Source organism: Rhipicephalus microplus, chromosome 8 (genome assembly GCF_043290135.1).
Source record: "Rhipicephalus microplus isolate Deutch F79 chromosome 8, USDA_Rmic, whole genome shotgun sequence".
NCBI lineage: Eukaryota > Metazoa > Arthropoda > Arachnida > Ixodida > Ixodidae > Rhipicephalus > Rhipicephalus microplus.
In genome coordinates, this window is record NC_134707.1 from 68952147 (window position 1) to 68974833 (window position 22687).

At 42.2% G+C, this 22687-nt stretch overlaps 1 protein-coding gene across 7 annotated transcripts in view; it reads left to right on the forward strand.

Annotated features, from left to right (window-relative positions):
• LOC119165865 (uncharacterized) overlaps positions 1-22687 on the forward strand; it is a 54394-nt gene continuing 31707 nt past the window's right edge. For 3 of the 7 annotated variants that reach the window (XM_075870590.1, XM_075870585.1, XM_075870591.1), the window contains exons 1-3: positions 1-159; positions 11623-11685; positions 14410-14483. The gene's annotated coding sequence lies outside the window, so the exon portion shown is untranslated. Of the gene's footprint in view, positions 160-11622; positions 11686-14084; positions 14484-22197; positions 22472-22687 lie in introns of those variants that run through there. The other 4 variants (XM_075870587.1, XM_075870588.1, XM_075870586.1 and 1 more) reach the window with 4 other exon arrangements.

Consider the following 22687-nt stretch of genomic DNA (forward strand, 5'->3'; position numbering starts at 1 on the left):
TCTGCCAGAGGACTACGGAAAGCACACTGTTGCTTTACAATCAGGCAGCACTTGCTCGCGCGCCGTACGAACTAACCTTACGTAGATAACACACAGGAGGTTATCGATGCCAGTCGGGCATGAAAGGGTGGTGAAAACTACGCCCATTTATTGCAACACGTAAGTTGAGCTTTCGTTTATAATCACCATACTTTCTTACAATGTCCGCAGAAGGTGTATGTTTTCACGAGAAATATATCACTCGATATGGCATACACTGCATGACAAATGCCGCAAAAACGGTGCGAGTTCTATATTTGAACGATCAATATGCATTCATTGCCATTTGCAATACGCATTATTGTGTTTTGTCTGCTCCCGTCAAATGTTCTGTCGAGGAAACCCTATGTCACAAATTCTTCATTCCTTCGCTGAATCGGATTTCTTAAACTAAGCATATTTGCACTCAGCTTGTTATTGCACTCAGGCTAAATTATTAGGCTGGTCTCTTCAGTATGGTTACAATACTGGTTCTTTCTATTATACTTATATTGTGGCATATCCAGGTGTGCTGAAAAACAAAGCGAACGAATTTTTTTCTGGTAAAAATTTGTGCATATTGCTCTATGTAGCACAAAAATGAAGAACCTTGCTCAATATTTGACTTGGGTAGAACGCGTGCCTACACTGAGCATGTAGATTTTCTATTTGCGACATGCAAGTCAAGTAACCTCCTTCTTGAAAGGTCGCAAGGCACAGAGCTGCCTGTGTTGATTCGTAAAGCAAAAAGTTTCACAATTACGTAATTCAATTTTGGTTGTCAATGGGTTTGTAAACTATTAGGGCAGGTTTGATAGGGTTTATTCAGAGGGACACTTTATATGTATCGCAGAAGAGAAACTGTTTTAACCCTCCGTATAAGACACTTCGGCCCCGCCGTGGTGGTCTAGTGGCTAAGGTACTCGGCTGCTGACCCGCAGGTTGCGGGATTGAATCCCGCTTGCGGCGGCTACATTTCCAATGGAGGCGGGAAAGTTGCAGGCCCGTGTGCTCAGATTTGGGTGTACGTTAAAGAACCCCAAGTGGTCGAAATTTCCAGAGTCCTACATTACGGCGTCTCTCATAATCATAAGGTGGTTTTGAGACGTTAAACTCCACATATAAACTCCTTAAACTGTTGCACCAGATATATTACTCTAACACTGGAATCAATAACGATAGCTACCTTGTTCACCCCCCCTACACATACACTCGCTGTGACAATAGCAAAGAGATATCAATCTTCAAATGCAGCTCCAATACTTTTTTCCACTCAATCTTTCCAAAAAGAATAAGAGAGTGGAACAGCTTAACTGACGACTTGGTTAATATAGCAAATAATGATTTATTTTTTTTTCTATGCTGTAAAATTCTTCTTGCATTATGTATGGTCTGTGTGTATGAAAATGTATTTTGTGATGCATTATTATGTTCTGATAAATGTGGCGGTGGTTCTTTTTTATTTTTATTTTTATGTAGTTTGCTACGAATTCCTTTGTACTAACCGTTTTTTGTTCCCCTCTACGTAATGCCTATATGGCGATGTAGGTACTCTGTGAATAAATAAATAAATAAATAAATATCAATCAATCAATAAAAGACAGTTCGTCGTCCGCAGTAGTGAAGGAATCAAATGAGCAGGTTGTCTAATAGCTACGATACTAAACGCTGCTATCGAATGTAGTCAGTATCTCGCTGTGTCATCACTTGACGACTAACAACTTACTTTACAAATTTACACTTCTTGTTCGAGAGCACTGTAAGTGAACTGTTTTATATGCTTGCATAAATTGCACACTTTATGGCCTAATGAATTTTGGTGAAGTAAGGCGGCGCCGCATTAGGTGTTTGAGTCATTTAGAAAGACAAAATAACTGGGACATTACGCGTTAATACACAATGGTACAATTCATCAGGTAAGACGTACTTGAAGAGGGAATAGTTTGCTAGTCATCCGCGATCCTATGATGTGCGCATATAGTATCGTTAGAAACGATGAGTAATAGTGTAGCAACGTTTTTTCCTAGAAAATGCTTTTAGCTTTTATGACTCAGAGACATGTCACACGAACAGAATATCATCGCACCTAGCCATCTGCAAGTAAGCTATAGTGCAGGGTGTTGCGAAGTATATCACGGCAGTGTCATACCACCCTCATTTTTGACATCGAACTGCGACCAATAAGTAAAAGATGCTCCTCTAAAAAATGCAAATCAGTACAGACTATTACTTTGGCAAAACATCATCGAGCTCTCAGAATGGAGAAGAAAATATGACATTTTTAAATCTACACTTACTAGATCTCTGAAGAGGTGCTACTGCACAGTAAAAAACGTGTTGAGGACAAAAAATACATTTCCCAAAGCAAAGTTAGGAGCACAGGTATTGCTCAGGGACATTTTAACAGTTCACTTAGACGCGATAAAGCACTTTGAATAGTTGGCGCTAAAACAGTTCATCGAGGAAAAGGCTCAGATTTCCAGAAAGGCGGTGCGAGATAACAGAAGAATTTTGCATAATAAGGAGACAAAAAATTGGCAGATCCCGCGTAACTTAGAAATCATTGCTATGCAAATCACTGGCACGGAAAGCGACTGTGTTGTAATTTTTTATTGAGGGAAACGTCGCAAAGTGGCGCTATACGAAAAAAACTTGCTCCACTAAGGCAGTCCAGGACATCATCTATCCGCGGCAGGGGATACACGTCTTTTTTCGTTACCTTGTTAGGATTTTGGTAGTCGACACAGAAATGCCAGCTGTTATCTTTCTTTTTGACGAGGACGACAGGTGAAGCCCAGAGGCTTGAAGAAGGCTCAACGATGTTCCGAGCAAGCATCTTGTCGACTTCTTTCTGGATCACGTGGCGTTCAGTGGGGGATATCTGATAGGGCCGCCGATGTACCGGATTTGCATCGCCAGTGTTCATCCGATGCTTCACGATGGTCGCTTGACCTAGTGGTTGGTCGTGGACATCAAAGATGTCTTCATACGACGCAAGAAGGCCACGAAGCGCGTGCACTTGCTCGGCAGGGTGATCAAATGCGATGATTTTCGTTATGCTATCTCGGGTAGGGCCCAACTCAAGACTGGGAGGTGACGGTGTATCCTCTATTAAAGCGAGAATGTTGGAGTCCCTGGGCAAGGCAACTGTTGCTAGGCATATTTCTCGGGGCAGTACTTGTGTGCAAATTCCAAAGTTTACAATAGGGAGACGTGCCACGTTGTCCTTTATAGTGATAATCGTGTTCGGGAACGTTACATTGAACGAAGAGAGAACGGTAGCGTTAGGTGACACCACACAATCTACGTCGGTCACAGGCAGATCGGAAGAGACGTTCATATACGTCACAGCTCGACTTAATAGGCAAATGTGCTCCACGAAGCATATGCTTGGCAGCGCAGGAGCGGGATGGTCTATGACGTGTAGTAAAGCAAGTTGAACAACAACCGCAGAACAGCCAATTAAGGCAAAATGCTCCGACAGAAAATTTAATTCCAGAATGATTTTATGTGGGTGATGGTCCAGGACGTAAAACAAAACAGAACTATGACATCTAGCCACAGTGATGCGGGTGGCACACATACTAGTGACAGTTGACGTTGCTCCATCAGCTACTCGTACTATAGTGATATAGTGAAAAAAAAACGGCGATGGCGTAGTGGTTAGAGCATCCGCCTCGCATGCAAGAGGTCCGTGGTTCAAATCCCGGTACCGCGCAGTTCCCAACCGGATTAAAAAAAAATCCGCGTGTTGATGGAACTGCATTAAGAGGCCTGGGGTGCGGCCTCACCGGCAAACACCGCCGAGAACGCACTCCCTCACCAGAGAAGGATTGGCCACCCTGGTGCAGTATCTGGCCACTACCTCCCACATGATTACGTCAAATAACTCACGGCCCTCAGTCCCCAGCAGCTGCGAAGCAACTGACCACGGCGGCGGTCAGATCTGCAACGCAGCAGAGGGTGCTAAGAATCTCTGGATCCGGACAGGCCGCCATTGGAACCTGAACTTGGCAACGTTTAACGCTAGAACCTTATCTAGTGAGGGAAGTCTAGCTGTACTATTCGAGGAGCTAGAGGGTGTTAAATGGGATATAATAGGGCTCAGTGAGGTTAGGAGGACAGATGAGGCCTATACGGCGCTACAGAATGGGCACGTCCTTTGCTACAGGGGCTTGGCAGACAGAAGAGAACTGGGAGTGGGGTTCCTCATTCACAGAAACATAGCTGGCAACATAGAGGAATACTATAGCATTAATGAAAGGGTGGTAGGTATCGTAATTAAACTGAATAAAAGATACAAGATGAAGGTAGTACAGGCTTACGCGCCTACATCCAGCCATGATGACGCTTCAGTTGAAAGCTTCTATGAAGACGTGGAATCGGCAATGAGTAAGGTAAAAACACAGTATACTATAGTGATGGGCGACTTTAATGCAAAGGTAGGGAAGAAGCAGGCTGGAGACCAGGCAGTAGGAGATTATGGCATCGGTACTAGAAACGCCAGAGGAGAGCTACTAGTAGAATTCGCAGAACGCAATAATTTACGGATTTTGAATACCTTCTACCGAAAACGAGAAAACCGCAAGTGGACATGGAGGAGCCCTAATGGCGAAAATAAGAACGAAATAGACTTTATAATGAGTGCACACCCTGGAATCGTGCAGGATGTGGAAGTGATTGGCAAGGTACGATGCAGTGACCATAGAATGGTACGGTCTCGAATTCGCCTAGACTTGAAGAAGGAACGACAGAACTTGATATGCAAGAAGCCAATCAATCAGCTAGCACTGAGAGGGAAAGTACAGGAATTCAGAGTGTCACTGCAGAACAGGTACTCGGCTCTCAGTGAGGAAACCAACCTTAGCGTAGATACAATGAATGATAATCTGACGAGTATCATTATGGAGTGTGCAGTGGAAGTTGGAGGCAGGGTAGTTAGACAGGACACTGGCAAGCTTTCACAGGAAACGAAGAACCTAATTAAGAAGCGTCAAATCATGAAAGTGTCAAGTACAACAGACAAAATAGAACTGGCAGAGCTTTCGAAGTTGATTAATAGACGTAAAGTATGCGATGTAAGAAGGTATAACATGGAGAGAATTGAACACGCTCTGAAAAACGGAGGAAGTGTCAAAGCATTGAAGAGGAAACTTGGGATAGGCAAAAGTCGGATGTATGCACTAAGGGACGAAGAAGGCAAAATAACTACCAATATGGATAGGATAGTTAAGATAGCGGAGGAGTTTTACAGGGATCTGTACAGTAGCCGAGACAACCACGACCTTAATACTATAAGAACTAGCAGTAACCCAGATTACACCCCACCAGTAATGATAGAAGAAGTCAGAAAAGCTTTGGAGAGCATGCAAAGGGGCAAAGCTGCTGGTGAGGATCAGGTAACATCAGATCTGCTGAAAGATGGAGGACAGATTGTGTTAGAAAAACTAGCCACCCTGTTTACGAGGTGTCTCCTGGCGGGAAGAGTACCAGAGTCTTGGAAGAACGCTAACATCATCTTAATACATAAGAAAGGAGATGACAAGGACTTGAAGAATTACAGGCCGATCAGCTTGCTCTCTGTAGTATACAAGCTATTTACAAAGGTAATTGCTAACAGAGTAAAGAAAACATTAGAATTCAATCAACCAAAGGAACAAGCAGGATTTCGAACAGGCTACTCAACAATTGACCACATTCATACTATCAATCAGGTAATAGAGAAATGCTCAGAGTATAACCAACCACTATACATAGCCTTCATAGATTACGAGAAGGCGTTTGATTCAGTAGAAATATCAGCCGTCATGCAAACACTGCGGAATCAGGGCGTAGATGAAGTATATATAAACATTCTGGAAGAAATCTACAGGGGATCAACTGCTACCATAGTGCTTCATAGAGAAAGCAAGAGAATACCAATCAAGAAGGGTGTAAGGCAAGGGGACACAATTTCCCCAATGCTGTTTACCGCGTGCTTACAGGAGGTTTTCAGAAGCCTAGAATGGGAACAGTTAGGGATAAGAGTCAATGGAGAATACCTTAGTAACCTGCGCTTCGCCGATGACATTGCATTGCTGAGTAACTCGGGGGACGAATTGCAACTCATGATTACGGAGTTAGACAAGGAGAGCAGAAAAGTGGGTCTTAAAATTAATCTGCAGAAAACGAAAGTAATGTACAACAACCTCGGCAAAGAGCAGCGCTTCGAGATAGGTAATAGTGCACTTGAAGCTGTAAAAGACTATGTCTACTTAGGGCAGGTAATAACCGCAGAGCCGAACCACGAGATTGAAGTAACTAGAAGAATAAGAATGGGGTGGAGCACATTCGGCAAGCACTCTCAAATTATGACAGGTAGATTGCCACTATCCCTCAAGAGGAAGGTATATAACAGCTGTATCTTGCCGGTACTTAGCTACGGAGCAGAAACCTGGAGACTTACAAAGAGGGTTCAGCTTAAATTGAGGACGACGCAGCGAGCAATGGAAAGAAAAATGGTAGGTGTAACCTTAAGAGACAAGAAGAGAGCAGAGTGGATTAGGGAACAAACGGGGGTTAAGGATATCATAGCTGAAATCAAGAAGAAGAAATGGACATGGGCAGGGCATGTAGCGCGTAGACAGGATAACCGCTGGTCATTAAGGGTAACTGACTGGATTCCCAGAGAAGGGAAGCGGGTTAGGGGGAGGCAGAAAGTTCGGTGGGCAGATGAGATTAAGAAGTTTGCGGGTATAAATTGGAAGCAGCAAGCACAGGACCGGGTTAACTGGCGGAACATGGGAGAGGCCTTTGTCCTGCAGTGGACGTAGTCAGGCTGATGATGATGATGATGATGACTATAGTGATAGGAGCAGGCGTAAGCGCTTTTTTTAGCCGAGCACGAAGACCAGAGTTCATTACAGATATGTGAGCGCCAGTAACAATGAGTGCTATTGCAGGTGTGCTGTCTACATTTACGTTGATCAAGTTTTTGTGTCTGGGTAGCGTGCGCAAAGGAATTTCGGGTCGGGTTGTCAAGGCAAGCTCACCTTTAGGAGGTGAGCTTGCTAGTGAGCTTGCCCACTAATTTCCGAGGACTGATGGTGGTAGGAGGGAGAGGGAGAGTGGCGACGGTTAGGTGAGTGAGACAGGAGTCCGGATGGTGACGGCGAGCGGTTTGGTCGAGCGGGCATTGGTGGCGAAGCACTGTCGTGGTTGACGTATATTGCCATGCGGGAACCATTATGTGGGCGCCGGGTGTTGGCGTAGTGTGGCCATGGCTGCCAAATCTAAGAATTACGGCAATGGCGTGAAATGTGGCTGACTCGTCCGCAGTGGAGGCAGATATGTCTATCATCGGAGATTCGCCATTCAGCTGAGTTCCGATAACGTGGACGGTTGTACGGACCATGGGACATTTCAGGTACACTAGGTAATTGGTCAGGTCTGTTAACTGGGCAGAGCGTTTGTAGTCCGGCGTTGGCTAGTTCCTGGTGCACAATGGTCTGTATTAAAGAAATTGTTGCACGAGAGTCGTCAGTGGCACGGTCATATTCAACAATAGGAGATGTGGCCTCGATTTCACGGTGGACGACGCACACAATATTGTCGGTAGTAACAGCGGCTGAAGGGCGACGGGCGTCATCACAGGTAGACGTGTCAGCCGTGTTTGGAAGACGAGAAAATTGGGGAGTTATACGACGACGTTTGCTTCTTCAAAGCGTCGGCATTCGTTAATGACGTCGTTCACTGTCGAAGAGTTGCGGAACACAAGGAGAGTGAAGGCATCATCCGCGACTCCTTCGAGGATGTGTGCGACCTTTTCAGATTCCGGCATTTTGTCGTCTACCGTGCGGCAGAGGGCGAGCACGTCTTGAATGTATGTCACGTATGACTCGGTGCAGGACTGCCATCAGCACGCGAGTTCTTTCTGCGTCCAATGGGCTTGCCAAAGAGGTTGATGAGTTTGTGTTTGCAAATATCCCAACTCGTGATTTCTTCCTCCTGGTTGAAAAACCAGGCTTTGGTCGCGCCCTCAAGGTAAAATAGAATATTGGCCAACATGAGCGTTGGGTCCCAGTTGTATGGTGCACTGACCCGTTCGTAAAGCTGAAGCCATTTTTCAACATCCTTGTCGTCATTGACGAAAAAGGTGCCTGGGTCAAGTGGAGTCGTCAGAACGACGGTGCGGTTCGTGAGCGCTGGGTGCGACGCTGTTGGACGCTGCGCGGTCTCACGAGACACGCTTTAAGAAGGCACCGACAAATCATCGTTCTCGTTGTGATCAACGATCGTAGTGGCAGCCAAGGAACGCCCACTTTGTAGAACCGCCCTGTATGTTGAGTCTGAGATGACGTGCACTCTCCACCAAATTGTTACTGGAAAAAGGCGTCGGAGAAATGTTTACTATCGAGAAAACAAGCAGGCCTATAATGTGGAACCCAGTCGGTACGAGAGCTCGCAGTAAACATGGTCTTCTTTCCTATTATGTTCATTTGTGGCGCCCCGTAGCAGCATTTGTAAGTGCACGCAGAGACATACGTTAATCTGCATTTGTTTCAAATAACCAGTTGTTTACAGTTGTTTAACATTATCAGCAGCAGTATGGATAATATAAACACCGAAAAGGGGTAAGCTTATATGAATCACATGTGCTCGTGCTGATAGTAGCGCAGGACGCTGCTACATGAAGCAACATCAGTGGAAGACGCCTAACTACAATTGACGTTAACAACCTGTGACAAATAAAAACATATGTAACGTTTATAAAATTTCATAGCAAGCACTTCAACTACGGTCGATGTTTTCAGAACATTATGGTACATTTCAAAAACAGTTCAGAGACCTGGCGTCGCTCTATTGTAGAGTACTTGATTGCCAGTCAAAAGGCTGAGGTTCCATTGCTGCTAGGTCCTTGATATTTATTATTTGCAATCATCGAATTGACACTGCCCGTGTTGATTGATTTGTGGGGTTCAACGTCCCAAATTCTTCATATGATTATGAGAGACGCCGTAGTAGGGCGCTCCAAAAATTTCGAACGCCTGGCGTTCTTTAACATGCCTCCAAATCTGAGTACAAGGGCCTACAACAATTCCGCCTCCATCGGAAATGCAGCCGCCAAAGCCGGGAATTGATCCCGTGACCTGCGGGTCAGCAGCCGAGTACCTTAGCCACTAGACCACCGTGGCGAGGCAACACTGCCCACGTCTGCATTTCGTTAACACTCGGGTAATCAAATACTCTTCTGTGTTCTCTCCATTTATTGCTAGATATACAGTGTCAAATACTTCTGGCAGGTACAATAGAGCATACCCTCCCTTATGTATATCTCAGTGTCAGGTGGAAAGTGTTCGACGACGTATGCGAGAGGACTGTTAAAATAGTGATGTTAAGACCATCGAGTCATTCTGCAGATACCACCTTACCCTCGAATACTAATTTTGGTTTATTCTAAGTAAAGGAAGTGATCACGAGAACACCCAGACTGAGGCGGGTCGATAGATGGATAGATAGATAAATAGATATATAGATGCATAGAAATACAGACAGACAGATTGATAAATAGATAGATAGATAGATAGATAGAAAGATAGATAGTTAGATAGATAGATAGATAGATAGATAGATAGATAGATAGATAGATAGATAGATAGATAGATAGATAGATAGATAGATAGATAGATAGATAGATCTCTCTATATAGTGGATTGCGACTTCGCGCTTTTTTGGCTGTTTTGTGAATATAGGTGGTGGGTCACGACGCCGTGCAACGTACCGCAGTGTTACATGCAATGAAGAGGGAGATAGGAAAACAGAAGAAAATATTTGCTTGAAAGGAAAAAGAAAGCAAAAATGTTGATGAAACATAAAAAACCGGAAAACGATCTAGAAATGACGTGAGACCTGAAGGGAACACAAAAAAGCAAAAAGGAATAAGCGGGCACAGCATGAGGTCAACAATAAATGAAACAATCATTAGGAGAAAAAAACATTCTGCAAAAATTTGTCAAGGTAAAAGTTAAAAGTGAAAGTGAACACAGGTTGACAGAGATTTGCGAAAAAGAGGAGGCTACACCTAAAATAATTTATAGCGATATAAAAGCACTTGGTAGGAAGTCTGTCGCATTGCAGAAAAATCTGGTACATAATGGAGGAAATCAATTGGAAGAGTATGAACCACTATAGGTTATATCTGAAATGTAACAGCAGATTCGTTCAGGGAGGTGGCCCAGGGGAATTAGTCATTGAATAAGAATGTGGAAAAGAGTGTAACGAAGTACTTGAAACTTTCTATTGGAAGAAGGGCAAAGGGAAAATTCGTAAGCGCGCTATTCCGGGCTTTGATTGGGTTCCCGCCTGCCTCAATAACGGACTAGGGCATAACACTAACAAGCACTGTTGAAATTCACAAGAAAATGCTTACAGGTGAAGGAAATATCGGACACTTGGCGGAAAAGTAGAATGAGCTTCATCTATAAAGGCAAGGGAGAAAAGGATAGTATTCGTTTGTATATACTGCTCACCATTACATATGTGCCATATATGTTGGCGATACAGACAGTAAATATAAACATAGAAACGTGGGCAGGGCATATTGATATTTTTCGACAACTTCAAAATGAATTCCAAATCAACAGGTGGTTGGACAATAACCTGTTTCTTCTTGCTCCGTTCATAAAATATTTAAAATTAAAAAACAGCCCTTATACGCAGCCTATATGGACATTCCTAGGACATACGTCGACGTTACTCGGGAAATTTAGTTACACATATTGAAAGAAGAGGGCATGGGTGACGACTGTATACAGCTTTTGAGAGAAATAAACCAAGTAAGTACAGTTTGCACGAAATAGCAAGGAATAATATGCAATTACAGCGTTGTGATAAAGAAGGGGCTGAGACAGGGATGTCCTTTATCGCCGCTGTTATTCATGCTGTAGATGATGAGAACGAAAAAAGCGCTTGAAAGTTGCAACATTCAGCTTAATCTCTCACACAAATAGGTTGACAAATAGTTGAGCGGAAGCTTCTAGGCCCATTTTATGCAGACGATATTGTCCTATTTGCGGACACTCAAGACGTTATACAGCGGCTGGCCGATATAAGCAGAATGGAAGGCAAGGCTCTACGACTTGGATTTATTGCAGCAAAATGTCGATAGATGGTATTCAGTCGTCAAGAAGACCAGGCGGTCTCAATAAAGGGCTAGGACATACTAGAGATAAGGAATTACAAGTGCCTCGGTGTATAGCTAAATGAAGGAGATAGATATAAGGGTGCACAGGAAAAACATCACCAGCAAAAGAAAAGAAAAATGTTACAATAACGAAGCACAGGGCGTTATGGGGATGAATTAGGTACGAAGTGCTTTGAGGTCTGTGGAAAGGCTCAATGGTTTCAGGGCTTACATTTTGGAACTTAGTGGTCTGCTCCCTTTTTATTCACATATAAGGTCGAGCAATAGAACTGCTTTTGACTGAGGCCTAGATAGAGATAGCTGCTTGTCAGATGTTCGGTATTTTTACGGAGGTGTTTAGAGTTACTTTACCATGAGATCTAAGCGTCTGCTTTCTTGTTTGACATGTGGAGAATTCATGTTTGACTAATCGTCTTTTGCAGGGTACTCTCGCTCACCCTGTCGAGGAGCTTCTGCTCCACATCATGCACCAGGAGGTGGTGAAGGCACGTATCAAACCTATCAGTGGCAATCTTTCATTTTCCTAAATTGCAAAATATATCACTAGTGCAGGCAGTGTCAACGCCCACTCTACTGTCAAGGCGGCAAACAGAGCGTTGCGATATGTGCGTGTCGTTTTTGCTCGCTATTGCGTGTTTGAAAATACGTGGCTAGGTGTGCTGAAGACTCAAATATTTTCTAGAGCAAATACACGAGGGAAACGATCGGGTTAGTTCATTTATAACGTGCTACTTATTAAATTAGTGAAGCAAACAGTCAGTTGGCGTCTGACATATTGAGAGCGATGCAAGATGAGCAACTGTGTCACTAACGACTTAACGAGGTCATGGCTACCTACTAGCCAGCCAGTAAAAATTTATGAGCCTGTGACTTAGTACACATACCAGTGAATGCATAAGATGACACGAAATATGGCGAAAGCAATCGTGTCCACAAAAGAGCTCGAAGATATACCAGACCCCGAAAACTCAACGCTAGTTTCGGTTTCAGAGAACATGCACGCTCGTAGCTGGTACCAGAAACTCTAATGAACGAACTGAGGGAAATGATAATGCTCGCATTTATTGCCTTTCACAACATTTTAAAAATAAAAGAATATTACGCAACTTTTTAAACTTCTCTTTTTGTTTATATGTTTCTCTTATTGTTTATTTTGTGAATTTTTACTCAGACGAAGCGTGGGAAGCGACTGACTTGCATTCATAGTACCTGCCTCCACTCCTTTTCACCCCTCGCTCAGTGACGTTAGAAGTCGGATCGCGCTCAGTTAGTTTGTGGACGTTTCAACTAAAAGATAAAGACAAGGTACTGCAGGTAGAGAACAAAAAAACGCAGTGTGCTACGCCGAAAAAGTCAACTATGCAATTGTCCAAGATGGCTTAATTGGGAACACAATATTTTAGTGACTCCGCCGTGTGCTAACCCAGGGATTTCTCGTTCCGCGAAGGTATTTCAGCGTTTCCTGAAGACAATAGGTCAGTACAAAAAATTCTACTGATTATTTTGCATGAATACATATGAGTAAAGAGAGCTCTCTGCAAGTGCTACAAGTGTGACTGCACTAAAAGAAATGCAGTGACACTTGACTTATCGGTGAAGATGCCCCGCCGCCGTGATCTAGTGGCTAAGGTACTCGGCTGCTGATCCACAGGTCGCGGAATTGAATGTCGGCTGCGGTGGCTACAATTTCGATGGAGGCAAAAATACTTTAGGCCCGTGTGCACGGGCCCAAAGGGTGCACGTTATTCGGGTGCACGTTATAGAAATCCAGGTGGTTGAAATTTCCGGAGTCCGGCACTACGGCGCCTCTTATAATCATATGGCGTACCCCGCAGTGGTGGTCTAGTAGCTAAGCCATTCGGCTGCTGAACCGCAGGTCGCGGGATCGAATCCTTGGGGCGGCGGCTGCAATTTGGATGGAGGCGAAAATGCTGTAAACCCGTGTGCTCAGATTTGGGTGCACGTTAAAGAACCCCGGGTTGTCAAAATTTCCAGAGCCCTCCGCTATGACGTCCCCCTTAGTCATGTGGTGGTTTCGAGATGTTAAACCCCCCATATTAATCATAATCACTAACTCGTTTTGGGACGTTAAACCCCACTTATCAATCAATCAATCAATTGGTGTAAACGGCAGCCAAACTCCCGCCGCAAAAATGCGTTGATTGAAAGGCTTCAATTTGAGTTGGCTCGGCAACATTGTTTTGGTTTCTTTTAGTTTTGACTTGTAGTTCAAACAACGTCAAGTAATTATAGGCTGCTTGCTGCTCATAAAATTTTTGTTTTTTTATTCACTGTAGCCCCAGAGCACGAAGGCTTTGCAAAGGGGTGTGGGGATACATATTAAAACTGAAAAAAAGCATCAAAGCATGAAGAAAAATACTACAAAGTGTATAGTCAAAACTCACATTAGGATAAATAAAGAAATGAAGATGCAGCAGGAGTACAAGAGAGCAATTTTGATAATGAGAAAAAAGTATACAAGCAGTAACAAACATAAATATATTCACAAAATAGCAATTTTTTACGGAACAATTATTACTAAGATAAAACAAGCGCTAAAAATTACACACACTCAAAGAGGACCCAGACGAGGGCTTTAGGTGTGACAGCACGAATGTACTTAGAGTGTGTGTATTTTTAGCGCTTGTTTCATCATGAACCTTTACCAACACGCCCAACTGGCACTCATCCTAAATCAATATCAGTTATGCCAGCGTTGTTGAGGGGGAGGCTATTCCATCTGACACAAGTTCTGGGTATGAATGAGTCATGAAAACATTTAGTATGACATAATAGAATTCCAACTTTATTTTGGTGATCAGTGTCAGCTGATATATATGAGGGTGTTGTCAGTAATTTGTTTTTCAGCTAGGCCCAATACTAAATTTATGAAAAAGACATAATGTAGACAAAGTCCTGCGATGAGAGAGAGAAAAGTGTGATAAACTTGATTTCATAGTGGTTACACTTCTTAATCGGTGATAGTTAGATAGCATAAAACGAAAGGTATGGTTTTGCACAGCTTCCAGTTCAGAAATGAGTGAATCAATGCCAGGGCTCCAAGCAGATGCAGAATATTTTACTTGCGAGCGAACCAGTGCTTTGTAAAGCAGGAATTTTATTGAAGTGGGTGAACGAGAAAATTTTGTTAAATATACACAAGCATGCAGTTAGTGTTATTTATGAGTTGATCAATATAGGTATTACAGGACCGGTTAGAAGAAACGTGAGCAGAGAAGTACTCATAGGAGAACACAGTTTCGAGAGCAACTTTGCTAATGTGGTAAGTAGGAGGTTCTTTTGAATTCCGAGAAATGAGCATGCGCTTCCACTTATTAGTGCTCAGTTTCATACACTACGGTTTCAAAAGTTCACACCACCACAGTTTCAGAATTTGTAAGTCTTTACTTTTTATGTTGTCATTCAAATACACGTGAGGGTCTAAATGCTTTCAAAAATTTTTGCAAAGAATGTCGTTGGAGCGAACGTTTCGACAAGTGAACTTTACTTCATAACGGCAACGCTGTTGCCCTGATGAAGAAGAATCAACTTGCCTAAGCAGTGTTTTCAGCGACGTTATTTTTCGAAACATTTCCCGCAGCTTGAAGCCTTTCCGTGCCTCTGAACTTCAGGCTCGTTTGGTACTCAAGTTCTGTAAGAAAACTATGCGCGCCGTCATAAGAAACATGATTGAGTCAAATATGACTAACTTACTCGCGATTGCTGAAAAATGTCACATTGGTTCGGATATTCTTTGTGCAACGTTTGCTTATGATGTTCATATGTCAATTGAAAATTAAGACGGCGTTTATAAATTAACACTTTCACACCACATGTATCTGTTTTTTATAACAACATACAATATAACTTCATTTGTGTACATCCAGATTCTTCCTACTGAATTCAGCCAGCTTAATTTTCACCTCTTCAGCGAACATGACGAAACTTAAAAATACGTTACCAAAATTTTTTGACTGCATTGCCCAAGCGGGTGGTGGACCTGAAAGAAGGCACGAGCGCATTCCGCATGCAGGAAAAGCGGCAAAGCAGCGCTTTCACGTCAGCCCTCCTCCTCTCGATTTTCTAAACTTTTTTTTTATTTTGGGACGTTAAAACTGACGTTATGAAAAAAGTTTGTGTTCTTGATTTATTTCTAGTGTAATGCTCAGCAACCGCCATTGGTAAAGGCGGCACTGATACTACCAACAGTGAACTCATGGGAGGTTTATAAAGTTTCCGCCTCTTCGGTATACTTGCACAGCCGTCGCGTACTACTTCACACGCACGGGTTGATCAGCTTTGTGTTGGTGAAACTTGAGAAGTGCAGCGAGATCTGCTCCACGAGCACGCCTTATATCTATAATAAGCTCTTGTGAGATGCGTCTTCGACCCATCTCCACCGATGTTCTAGGTATTTTTTTCAACCCTATGTGACATTTACACAAAACCGCATGTAAATCGGCTCCTATTAGAGCCACTACGCGATGGCCGTGCAGACCGCATATGGTTTTTTCCAAGAAGCTGCAAAAGAAGAAAAATTGCCGATAATGAAACAAGCTGTAGATTGATCGATACTCTTCCGAATTCACCTTCATTTATTTCTCCCGTTGATACTTTGCTTGACGCATAATCGTACCGAATGTACTGTCATATCCTGTCGTATTGTCGAAATAAAGACCAACGTTTTGCGGTCCAAGAGAAAACGACTGATACAAATATTAACCGAAACTTTCGTTTCATCTATGATCTTTTAATGCACTAGTCCAGTAATGAAACGCTTGCCGGTGATTTTTTACTAGATTTTGGGAACAAAACTTTTGTCCATATATGGAAAAGGCTCAAGAAACACTGAATGCTATATAGGATTGAATTTCAATTATATCGCTGAATATCAATTTCGTTTTTCTCAACAGGCTAGTTGTGTCCATCACACTCGCAGAGTGCACCACTGAGGAGCTTAAAGGGAACTCCTCTCCAACAATTTCTATTATTTCTGCGATTGCAGTATGTGTGGATTACTGCATGTACATATCTAAAGCTTTATACCTCCAATACCACACAACAAATGCTCCTCTGCTCCACAATAAATATAAAGTAATTGGAACCATCTGCCAGTTACATACAAAATTTTTGACATTGTAAAATTTGACTTCATTAATGGCGCAATCAAATACGATGTGATATGTGTTCGCATTGTATTCAAAAACAGAAAAGCTCTAAGCCAGGAGCAGGACGTCATATTTGGGGTCGTTGATAACAGCGGTCTACTAGGCTTCTTGACAATAGTCCTGCGACACAGGACATCAGCAAATAGTTTAATTTAATGGGCTATCTTTTCCGCAGTCTGGGCAAGTTGGGTATATAGTTCTTTGTAGCGAAGTCAGAAAGCTAGCTGTCAAGAAGGTCCATGAAGGAATGGAGAGGATCTGCATCCCTGGCCTAACGTGCGTCTAGTGAAGAGTAGGATGTATACGCACCTCATTCTCTTCCTTACGGAGCTAATGAATGCCTTTATATATATATATATATATATATATATATATATATATATATATATATATATATATATATATATATATAGGCGTTCATATAAGGGCAAGTGGAGACAAAGATAACAAAGGTTATAGGATGGGCTTGCGTGTGGCAACTAAAGCCTGAGAAGTTTTCATGCTTGTATATAGTGGGGAGTGCATCATTGTGCCAACATTGCGATTTCGGTAACATAATTGAAAGTAAATGTTTGAAATTTAAAAGTAGCATTTGTTAGCAGATGCCGGAATGGGGCTGACTATATCATGGTTGTGATGTCTTGCTGCTCATTTTTTTCAAGACAACAAGTATGTAGAGTACAACCGAAAACATTGACATTATGACACTGGCACCTGCAAGAGATTAACCTTGTGTTATTAATGATAATCATGCTATAGGCCGTCACATTGCAATAACGAGATAGGGTGGGTAAGATAGTTTGACGAATATCAAGCGCTAGTCAAGGCATGAATAGTGTCACAATCCCGTCGCGTACGTCGTCGTACACTTCGCGCCGGACAGTGGCACATAGCTGCGGCTGGGTATGTGCCACTGGTATGCGGCTATGTGCAACAGGTAATTGACAATTAGCATCGACCTAGGAACGAGGAGATCACACATGGGCAATCGTAACGTGCGAGCGTTAAGAAACACCCGACATCGGTAGTGACGACCCGACGAACGCAAACAAATTTCAGGGTCTCAGCTGCAATCGAACCCAAGCATTCTGTGCGGCAATGAAGTATCTTGCCACAGAGCTACGCCAGGTCTCGGAAATACTTCTCAAACAGACGCTAATCTTCATGAAAGATCATTAGTGGTTGCAGTGCTGCCTACCGAATTTTCTCAACATTATACGTGTACTTCTTTGATAAAGGCGTCACGCCGGGTAACGTTAATTGGGCTTATCGGCCATACGCTGAAGCTCAATAATGTAGCAGTGTTCAGGTTCTTGTGAGCATCAGCGCTTCATGTCAGCTTCTGGTGTTGCTAATACACATGTTCTAGTTGGAATCGTTGTGTAAGCGCAAGCAACTGGTTATAGAAACATTTGCAACTCTTCAGCATATGTCTGTACATGCAGCATTTGGACATATATTTAGCGTCATTTCAACGCGTCGTTTAAACTAAAAAAAATGCAACACGGTCGCATTCCGTCCGCATGCTTTGCAGCACGTCGATTACCAGGTACGTGGGATCTGCCGAATTTTGTTATGTTTTTTTTTCCATTTTTGTCCTTCTCAATGAAAATTGTGAACACAAGATATATGTAACCCATGTACCGTCCGCGTGTTTATGTTGTTCACGAAAGGAAAAAAAAAGCTTTAACTTTGGCCTATGCATGTACAGTTATTTCATCAATACTGTAAAATGTCTTCTTTTTTGTACTGGTCTTAGGGCTCTCCCAAGGTGCGTGCGACATCTTTTCTCATAAGAACCTCCAACTATGTGCTCTAAATAAACTTGACTTGACTGCCGGGCCAGTTTCGAGTGGGCCGAGCACAAAGAAATGAACGGCTTGCCACTATTCGGTTCATATATCTAGCATACACGAGAGAGTTCAATTTAAAGCTTGAAATCTAGAAATTCCAAGTGGTTATTAGAGGCAAAAATTATCCATCAGAACAAGTTGCTGCACGTAGTCCCTAAAAACAGTAATAAAGTCACAGAAAATTGCATGGAAATCTGCACTGTTACAATCGGCCAAAAGAAGTAATTATAAACAAAACGGCAAGCCTTAAAATAACATAATTGTTAAGCTTGCCTGACTACACACAATCATGGTGTGATAAAGAAATGTTGCTTAGAGTTGGGATCAAAAAAGAACCACTACAAACTCCACTTTGGCGCAAGTAGTTTTGATTCCATGACACAAAAAAGACCTTTTAATACCATGCTCACATGGGCATAGTGTTGGCACTTTCTTACTATGCCCTTAGAAAGCTTAATATTTAAGGTTGATGTGCTGCTCCCTATAACATATCAAAACTGTACATATTAAATGCGCCTTCAGCACAAACGCACGGTCGTAGTTGAAGGATCTATAAAAGTAACAGTTCATTTAGAAGTAACGCTTGTGCACTCTGCAAAAATCTTTCGAACAAAGGTGCCTGCCACATCGCTGCTCTACATGCACACTGTCGATATTCACCAAGCTTTTTTATTCATCTAACACGCGTAAAGTTACAAAATTTAAATAATGCAATCTAGCCTTACATAGTGAATATAGTGATTTTAAATGAAAGCCAGAGACGTGCGTCAAAGTGCGTCACATCTGTCATGCTTCATTTCAAGGACGGAATAAATTTTTACCATGCTCTTTGAGTGTTTAATCTATTAGGTTTGATATACACGCCCTATGACGTATATAGAATGGAACTCGACATAATAAATGACGCCCTGGGAGTAAAAACTGGTCTCTGTAGGAGTATGGCGAGAACAATCTCCATCTTAGGATTCTTTTATAGCATACATCATGAAGTTGGTGCATAGAAATAAATGAAAATCGCAGTGTCATTGTTCATCATGCTTCAATCATCGCTTTTCGCCATTAGGTTGCGTCAACTAAAGACTATGGAATGTTGCTAAGCATACGTCATTCTGCTATTTCCTTCCAGATTTTTTTCTCAACTGGGGCGGCTCACTGCAGATATTAGGGTGTATTATTAGCAGTAGTAAAAAAATAAGTTTCAAACGATTTATTATTTATAAAGGCACCATACATGTGTTCTAAGAAAACCGAAAAAAGTAACTGGAGCTGAGATTTCACCCTTTTATATTTTGCTATCCACTATTAGAAGAAATATTTAGAACCGTCCTATATTGCAGCTGAAGACTGTTGTACCGCCAGCAGGCTGTTTTTTGAAACATTTTGGTCGAAAAATGATGCAACAGAGGAATATTCTATGTATATTCGAACAAACTTTCAAACGCTGTGAAACAATTATCTAAAAGCAGCAGAGAGTCTCAAAATGATCAACAAGCAAACAATTTTTCAATAACGAAAAAAAAGTACGAAAGGAGGCTTGCTAACCTCGCTATACTTATGCGGAACATTTGCTCATATTTTTTTGGTACAATTTGGTCATTTCCGCTCCACAAATATACGCATTTTTCAGCATCAATCACCTTTTTGGCATTGGCCGCGAGCGCTCATCGATTTCCCTTATCCTATCTTCGTTTTATGCTGTGTCAAAATTTTATCTTCACCAGCCCAACCTAACGCTCTCAGTAATCAGTTTAAAAGTTCGGAATCGCTCTCTAAATTTCGTGCCAACCGCTTGTGAACCTGTGATTTGCGACGACAGCACAGCTTTGAGTGAATGGCTCGTCCTATGCCATCTCCTGATGCCGACTAGAGCTCTCGCTGAGTGTTGCTCCGTCCTCGGATTCCTGCAACCGTGCCCTCCTTTCCTATCTTCTCTTCACTTCTGCGTGTCGCTGTCCCTGCGCCACGCTCTCTCCTTCCCCCTCTCTCAATCTTTATACCTTTGATTGCTATCCTTTTAATCCCTGTTTACCCCCAACCGTCGAGAGCTACTGTTGGGGTGTCACACTATGATGCAGACAGTTGCGGGCCTAACTTTTATCTTCTTTTCTCTCTTAATAAACACATAAGTACTGAAATATTAGGCCAGCAGATGACTTGATAATTGAACACTGTGATTGACCTCGAAGCACAAAGGAAACAGCACATCGCGGCGAATCAACGAAACTTCGAGGTGTGGACGCCGGTGGCCCTTAAACACACGTACAACACAGTTCCTGTATTTGTTTTGCGATTGAATTACTTAATCATCAGAGGATGTTGTATTTGTGGTTTTAGCATTGGCGACAGTACATCATGGGGACAATATGGTCGACGTGAACAGAAAACTGTATTTTGTTGTTTTTTGGAGTGTTAGCTTTTTTAGAGGGATACGAAAAGCAAATATTTCTTTAGAGTGCCCCTGCTGACCACTTGTAACCTATTAACATGTGTTGCAGCTAGCAAGCCTAGTTTAGGGTCTTAGTATCATTGATTCTGTGCGCGATGGGAAACTTGTTTTCTAGTCATGAGGGTGGAGGAAAACTGCTCATAATTTACATCAATGTAACTGATGAAAAAGTATAGAATAATTCAAATGCTAATGTCCTACCATGTACTACTATTAAATTCAGCTTTCAGCTTTTTAGGCGTGGCTGGTCACAGCGCGTATTATATCAACGATAGCATATTACCTTAACCGGTGGCGATAAATGCACGGGAGATGTTCCCTCAATTCTTACATGTTCGATCTGTTTCTAACTCTCCGTACTTTTTTGCTACTAATGAAGTCGCGGACATGGTGGATGAGTCTCTGTACTATTTTCTACACTGGTACATTGACAACACCACTTGTTACTGTGTTGGCCTGGCAGGAAAAAAAAACGAAAATCTTGGTAGGGCTGGTTTAAAATATTTTCAGTCAATGCGAACACACCTTTCCTTCACTGCGAAGGTGATTATCAAGAAGGTGAATTGAAGATGACTATTCCAGACTAGATTTGTTTATCGGCAGAATTACTTTCCTAAAGCCTAGGCCAATTATAATGGGCAGCTCTGTCTGGCGAAGCTATTGTGATCTCTCATGGAATGCAATGATTTTTGTCACATATTGCATATACACTGCGTAGCCATCTAATATTAGTGGGTAGATTACAGCATAACACTCACAAGCGCATTATTGTACCTGAATGAGCAACAACCGTTCTACGTAAGGGATTGCCTTAGCCAGCCGTAGTCGAAAAGCTCAATCCGCACGTTCGCAAGGCGCTTGACAAAGGAGCTTTGTGACTCTCAGCTATGTTCTATGCTTTGATATGAATCACAGCTTATCTATTCCTGTGTGCATTATGTGAAGCACTGCGAAACATAATGAGGCAATACGTTGAAAGCTGAAACATTTTCGACAGCTATAGTGTGCAAAATGATGATGTAGAAACAGCAGCCCCGTACGGTGGCACACTGCAACATGGCCGAAATAATAGACCGATGAAGCTGCCACCTGCAGACCAATCTAGCAGCCAGTGATTGAATCCTTATTATAAAGATTGGAAATTGACTCTAATTTTCCATTTATGTACATATTAGGGGCACTATGTTTTATTCGTGTTCCTATGTCCTGGTGTATTGCTTGGTGCCTATACGGCAGTGTCGAATCACGCATTGGGCGTGGATAGGCTCGCTGCAACTCTACAAGGTTACTGCTCTATGGTACACCTAGAATTGCATGTGTTGACATCAGAAGAAGGTCGCTGTTATGTGTGGGAAAAAAGAAGGATGGATGAATGAATAATATGAGTAACCTCTTTCTAACAACTAGTTGACATTTGTACTTCATTTTTTATTTTGAATGAAGTAATACAAAGGGGACTGACGTAACATCATCGCTTGAAAAGGCACCAAGTGTTGCCTATTTCTATTAAAACTTCAGTCTATCATTTTCACCATTTCATACAGCACTGAGTGCTGTTCTGTAATGTAGGTGAGATAGATACTGTGTTCTCCACTGCACAGTGGCTGAAGTAATAGACAGAAGCTCGAGGTGGAATGGGTGTACAATATGTGACTTCATATTTCGAGGAGTTTTAGTGGGTTAGCCAAATTGAAATTATGATAACCCATTGTGTATTCGGCGATATATTATATATTTTTCCTGCTCGTGGCAAGTTATTTTTTCACCCACTTTTCTTTCTTCAATAGAAATTACATAGATTCAAGTAAGTTCCCCTATACACTCCCTGGCATTATTGTCTGTTAGATCTTTTTATTATTGTGGCAAAACGCGAAAAAACGAGCCCTTAGGTATACAGACATACACTTCTTTTCCATATATATATATATATATATATATATATATATATATATATATATATATATACATATATATATATATATATATATATCAACAGAAACTACAGCGTCAATTTTAAGTG